Consider the following 7,500-nt stretch of genomic DNA (forward strand, 5'->3'; position numbering starts at 1 on the left):
ACTCAGAATAATGTTCCGGGCGCATTGCGTGCAACTCCGACCGAAGCGAAATTTTTCCAAGTCCAACCGCCAAGAGTAAACTTATCTTTCTATCGTATCTAGACCATTATAAATATTAGATCATTGTATAATAAAGCATTCTAACAATAAATATCAAGTATCAAAGCTCTAGATTGAATATTTATCGAATAAACTCAGAATAATGTTCCGGGCGCATTGCGTGCAACTCCGACCGAAGCGAAATTTTTCCAAGTCCAACCGCCAAGAGTAAACTTTTTTCCTAGCGTTCCCAGACCATTATAAATATTAGATCATTGTATAATAACGCATTCTAACAATAAATATCAAGTATCAAAGCTTTAGGATGAATATTTATCGAATAAACTCAGAATAATGTTCCGGGCGCATTGCGAGCAACTCCGACCGAGCGAAATTTTTCTAAGTCCAACCGCCAAGAGTAAACTTTTTTCCTAGCGTTCCCAGACCATTATAAATATTAGATCATTGTATAATAACGCATTCTAACAATAAATATCAAGTATCAAAGCTTTAGGATGAATATTTATCGAATAAACTCAGAATAATGTTCCGGGCGCATTGCGAGCAACTCCGACCGAGCGAAATTTTTCTAAGTCCAACCGCCAAGAGTAAACTTTTTTCCTAGCGTTCCCAGACCATTATAAATATTAGATCATTGTATAATAACGCATTCTAACAATAAATATCAAGTATCAAAGCTCTAGGATGAATATTTATCGAATAAACTCAGAATAATGTTCCGGGCGCATTGCGAGCAACTCCGACCGAGCGAAATTTTTCTAAGTCCAACCGCCAAGAGTAAACTTTTTTCCTAGCGTTCCCAGACCATTATAAATATTAGATCATTGTATAATAACGCATTCTAACAATAAATATCAAGTATCAAAGCTTTAGGATGAATATTTATCGAATAAACTCAGAATAATGTTCCGGGCGCATTGCGAGCAACTCCGACCGAGCGAAATTTTTCTAAGTCCAACCGCCAAGAGTAAACTTTTTTCCTAGCGTTCCCAGACCATTATAAATATTAGATCATTGTATAATAACGCATTCTAACAATAAATATCAAGTATCAAAGCTTTAGGATGAATATTTATCGAATAAACTCAGAATAATGTTCCGGGCGCATTGCGAGCAACTCCGACCGAGCGAAATTTTTCTAAGTCCAACCGCCAAGAGTAAACTTTTTTCCTAGCGTTCCCAGACCATTATAAATATTAGATCATTGTATAATAACGCATTCTAACAATAAATATCAAGTATCAAAGCTCTAGGATGAATATTTATCGAATAAACTCAGAATAATGTTCCGGGCGCATTGCGAGCAACTCCGACCGAGCGAAATTTTTCTAAGTCCAACCGCCAAGAGTAAACTTTTTTCCTAGCGTTCCCAGACCATTATAAATATTAGATCATTGTATAATAACGCATTCTAACAATAAATATCAAGTATCAAAGCTTTAGGATGAATATTTATCGAATAAACTCAGAATAATGTTCCGGGCGCATTGCGAGCAACTCCGACCGAGCGAAATTTTTCTAAGTCCAACCGCCAAGAGTAAACTTTTTTCCTAGCGTTCCCAGACCATTATAAATATTAGATCATTGTATAATAACGCATTCTAACAATAAATATCAAGTATCAAAGCTTTAGGATGAATATTTATCGAATAAACTCAGAATAATGTTCCGGGCGCATTGCGAGCAACTCCGACCGAGCGAAATTTTTCTAAGTCCAACCGCCAAGAGTAAACTTTTTTCCTAGCGTTCCCAGACCATTATAAATATTAGATCATTGTATAATAACGCATTCTAACAATAAATATCAAGTATCAAAGCTTTAGGATGAATATTTATCGAATAAACTCAGAATAATGTTCCGGGCGCATTGCGAGCAACTCCGACCGAGCGAAATTTTTCTAAGTCCAACCGCCAAGAGTAAACTTTTTTCCTAGCGTTCCCAGACCATTATAAATATTAGATCATTGTATAACAACGCATTCTAACAATAAATATCAAGTATCAAAGCTTTAGGATGAATATTTATCGAATAAACTCAGAATAATGTTCCGGGCGCATTGCGAGCAACTCCGACCGAGCGAAATTTTTCTAAGTCCAACCGCCAAGAGTAAACTTTTTTCCTAGCGTTCCCAGACCATTATAAATATTAGATCATTGTATAATAACGCATTCTAACAATAAATATCAAGTATCAAAGCTTTAGGATGAATATTTATCGAATAAACTCAGAATAATGTTCCGGGCGCATTGCGAGCAACTCCGACCGAGCGAAATTTTTCTAAGTCCAACCGCCAAGAGTAAACTTTTTTCCTAGCGTTCCCAGACCATTATAAATATTAGATCATTGTATAATAACGCATTCTAACAATAAATATCAAGTATCAAAGCTTTAGGATGAATATTTATCGAATAAACTCAGAATAATGTTCCGGGCGCATTGCGAGCAACTCCGACCGAGCGAAATTTTTCTAAGTCCAACCGCCAAGAGTAAACTTTTTTCCTAGCGTTCCCAGACCATTATAAATATTAGATCATTGTATAATAACGCATTCTAACAATAAATATCAAGTATCAAAGCTTTAGGATGAATATTTATCGAATAAACTCAGAATAATGTTCCGGGCGCATTGCGAGCAACTCCGACCGAGCGAAATTTTTCTAAGTCCAACCGCCAAGAGTAAACTTTTTTCCTAGCGTTCCCAGACCATTATAAATATTAGATCATTGTATAATAACGCATTCTAACAATAAATATCAAGTATCAAAGCTTTAGGATGAATATTTATCGAATAAACTCAGAATAATGTTCCGGGCGCATTGCGAGCAACTCCGACCGAGCGAAATTTTTCTAAGTCCAACCGCCAAGAGTAAACTTTTTTCCTAGCGTTCCCAGACCATTATAAATATTAGATCATTGTATAATAACGCATTCTAACAATAAATATCAAGTATCAAAGCTCTAGGATGAATATTTATCGAATAAACTCAGAATAATGTTCCGGGCGCATTGCGAGCAACTCCGACCGAGCGAAATTTTTCTAAGTCCAACCGCCAAGAGTAAACTTTTTTCCTAGCGTTCCCAGACCATTATAAATATTAGATCATTGTATAATAACGCATTCTAACAATAAATATCAAGTATCAAAGCTTTAGGATGAATATTTATCGAATAAACTCAGAATAATGTTCCGGGCGCATTGCGAGCAACTCCGACCGAGCGAAATTTTTCTAAGTCCAACCGCCAAGAGTAAACTTTTTTCCTAGCGTTCCCAGACCATTATAAATATTAGATCATTGTATAATAACGCATTCTAACAATAAATATCAAGTATCAAAGCTTTAGGATGAATATTTATCGAATAAACTCAGAATAATGTTCCGGGCGCATTGCGAGCAACTCCGACCGAGCGAAATTTTTCTAAGTCCAACCGCCAAGAGTAAACTTTTTTCCTAGCGTTCCCAGACCATTATAAATATTAGATCATTGTATAATAACGCATTCTAACAATAAATATCAAGTATCAAAGCTTTAGGATGAATATTTATCGAATAAACTCAGAATAATGTTCCGGGCGCATTGCGAGCAACTCCGACCGAGCGAAATTTTTCTAAGTCCAACCGCCAAGAGTAAACTTTTTTCCTAGCGTTCCCAGACCATTATAAATATTAGATCATTGTATAATAACGCATTCTAACAATAAATATCAAGTATCAAAGCTTTAGGATGAATATTTATCGAATAAACTCAGAATAATGTTCCGGGCGCATTGCGAGCAACTCCGACCGAGCGAAATTTTTCTAAGTCCAACCGCCAAGAGTAAACTTTTTTCCTAGCGTTCCCAGACCATTATAAATATTAGATCATTGTATAATAACGCATTCTAATAATAAATATCAAGTATCAAAGCTTTAGGATGAATATTTATCGAATAAACTCAGAATAATGTTCCGGGCGCATTGCGAGCAACTCCGACCGAGCGAAATTTTTCTAAGTCCAACCGCCAAGAGTAAACTTTTTTCCTAGCGTTCCCAGACCATTATAAATATTAGATCATTGTATAATAACGCATTCTAACAATAAATATCAAGTATCAAAGCTTTAGGATGAATATTTATCGAATAAACTCAGAATAATGTTCCGGGCGCATTGCGAGCAACTCCGACCGAGCGAAATTTTTCTAAGTCCAACCGCCAAGAGTAAACTTTTTTCCTAGCGTTCCCAGACCATTATAAATATTAGATCATTGTATAATAACGCATTCTAACAATAAATATCAAGTATCAAAGCTTTAGGATGAATATTTATCGAATAAACTCAGAATAATGTTCCGGGCGCATTGCGAGCAACTCCGACCGAGCGAAATTTTTCTAAGTCCAACCGCCAAGAGTAAACTTTTTTCCTAGCGTTCCCAGACCATTATAAATATTAGATCATTGTATAATAACGCATTCTAACAATAAATATCAAGTATCAAAGCTTTAGGATGAATATTTATCGAATAAACTCAGAATAATGTTCCGGGCGCATTGCGAGCAACTCCGACCGAGCGAAATTTTTCTAAGTCCAACCGCCAAGAGTAAACTTTTTTCCTAGCGTTCCCAGACCATTATAAATATTAGATCATTGTATAATAACGCATTCTAACAATAAATATCAAGTATCAAAGCTTTAGGATGAATATTTATCGAATAAACTCAGAATAATGTTCCGGGCGCATTGCGAGCAACTCCGACCGAGCGAAATTTTTCTAAGTCCAACCGCCAAGAGTAAACTTTTTTCCTAGCGTTCCCAGACCATTATAAATATTAGATCATTGTATAATAACGCATTCTAACAATAAATATCAAGTATCAAAGCTTTAGGATGAATATTTATCGAATAAACTCAGAATAATGTTCCGGGCGCATTGCGAGCAACTCCGACCGAGCGAAATTTTTCTAAGTCCAACCGCCAAGAGTAAACTTTCTTCCTAGCGTTCCCAGACCATTATAAATATTAGATCATTGTATAATAACGCATTCTAACAATAAATATCAAGTATCAAAGCTTTAGGATGAATATTTATCGAATAAACTCAGAATAATGTTCCGGGCGCATTGCGAGCAACTCCGACCGAGCGAAATTTTTCTAAGTCCAACCGCCAAGAGTAAACTTTTTTCCTAGCGTTCCCAGACCATTATAAATATTAGATCATTGTATAATAACGCATTCTAACAATAAATATCAAGTATCAAAGCTTTAGGATGAATATTTATCGAATAAACTCAGAATAATGTTCCGGGCGCATTGCGAGCAACTCCGACCGAGCGAAATTTTTCTAAGTCCAACCGCCAAGAGTAAACTTTCTTCCTAGCGTTCCCAGACCGTTATAAATATTAGATCATCGTGTGGTAAAGCATTTCGAAGACAAATATCAAGTATGAAAGCGCTCGGATGAGTATTTATCGAATAAACTGAGAATAATGTTCGGAGCGCATCGCTTGCTCGGCCGCTCGAACGAATCGTTCGCGCGCCGAGGCGCGTCGGATCGCCGTGCGAAGGAGCTCGAGCGAAATTTTTCTAAGTCCAACCGCCAAGAGTAAACTTTTCTCCCCGAGCTCCCGCACGACTTTAATCGTTATATCCACGCACGATACCGCTTGTCATCAATATTTCTCGAGTTTCAAAGCTCTCGAACGCGTATTGCTCCAGTTTTTGTGAAATATTGCTCCGACCGCCAAGAGTAAACTTATCTTTCCGGCTTACTCGGACAATTATAAATATTAGATCATCGTGTGGTAAAGCATTTTGAAGACAAATATCAAGTATGAAAGCGCTCGGATGAGTATTTATCGAGTTATTGAGAAATAATGTTCCGAGTTATATTTCGACGTGTACTAATCGTGTTCTATCGGTCGTGCGGGTAAACGGCGGGAGTCAGTTTTGGTCTGTACTGTTAGGTAGATCGTCCCCGGATATGTTTGCGATGCGCGTGTTTGGATTAACGAGATTCCCTCTGTCCCTTTTTTTTTTTTCGTTCGAACCATGTCTGTGGATTTGTGCGGATATTGGGATGCCGGTGTTGGGCATTGTCAATAAAACAACATGTAATTGGTTGAAATAATACAATATGTTGATATTGTATTATATTATTCGTATCTTATTAATAAAATAAAAAATTTATATTTTAATTTTTTACTTTTAAATCACATGTATTATTTTCAGGTGGCATTCGTATGGGATAATTGGTTATTTCAGCTACATTGTTCTAATAATATAAGGAATATGCTGCTAGAACTCCGGCAATACGCTGCTAGAAGATGAAGCAGTACGGCGCTACAACATGAAGCTATACGCCGCTGGAACTCTGGAAATGGGCCGCTGTAACTGAAAGCAGTACGCTGCTGTAAATAAGGCAATACGCCGCTGTAAATAGAGGCAATACGCCGCTGTGAATAAGGCAATACGCCGCTGTAAGTAGAAGCAACACGCCGCTGTGAATAAGGCAATACGCCGCTGTAAATAGAGGCAATACGCCGCTGTGAATAAGGCAATACGCCGCTGTAAGCAGAAGCAACACGCCGCTGTGAATAGAAGCAATACGCCGCTGTAAATAGAGGCAATACGCCGCTGTGAATAAGGCAATACGCCGCTGTAAGTAGAAGCAACACGCCGCTGTGAATAAGGCAATACGCCGCTGTAAATAGAGGCAATACGCCGCTGTAAGCAGAAGCAACACGCCGCTGTGAATAAGGCAATACGCCGCTGTAAATAGAGGCAATACGCCGCTGTGAATAAGGCAATACGCCGCTGTAAATAGAGGCAATACGCCGCTGTGAATAAGGCAATACGCCGCTGTGAATAGAAGCAATACGCCGCTGTGAATAAGGCAATACGCCGCTGCAGACGAAAGCAATACGCCGCCGGAACTGAAAGCAATACGCCGCTGCAGACGAAAGCAATACGCCGCCGGAACTGAAAGCAATACGCCGCTGCAGACGAAAGCAATACGCCGCTGGGATCGAAAGCAATACGCCGCTACAGACGAAAGCAATACGCCGCTGGGATCGAAAGCAATACGCCGCTACAGTCGAAAGCAATACGCCGCTACAGTCGAAAGCAATACGCCGCTGGGATCGAAAGCAATACGCCGCTACAAAATGAAAGCAATACGCCGCTGGAACTTTGAAATTCTTCGAGTATACAGACACACGCTTGGATAAGTACGTCCGCGGTGGTCTCGGTGGATCGTACGTCGTCGTGACGCGATATTCGTATACTTTCTCTACCAGGTTCGCGCGGCATTAACAATAAATAAATAAATAAATAAATAAATAATAAATAATTATCGCGTGTTTTTATTAGAGAGTTATGTCTCGTTATATAGTTGCGTTTCTCAAGTGAAATTCAAACGATTCTAGATTGCATGTCTTTCTCTCTGTCTCTCTCGTTCGATCAAG

Source organism: Lasioglossum baleicum, unplaced genomic scaffold (genome assembly GCF_051020765.1).
Source record: "Lasioglossum baleicum unplaced genomic scaffold, iyLasBale1 scaffold1758, whole genome shotgun sequence".
Taxonomy (NCBI): domain Eukaryota; kingdom Metazoa; phylum Arthropoda; class Insecta; order Hymenoptera; family Halictidae; genus Lasioglossum; species Lasioglossum baleicum.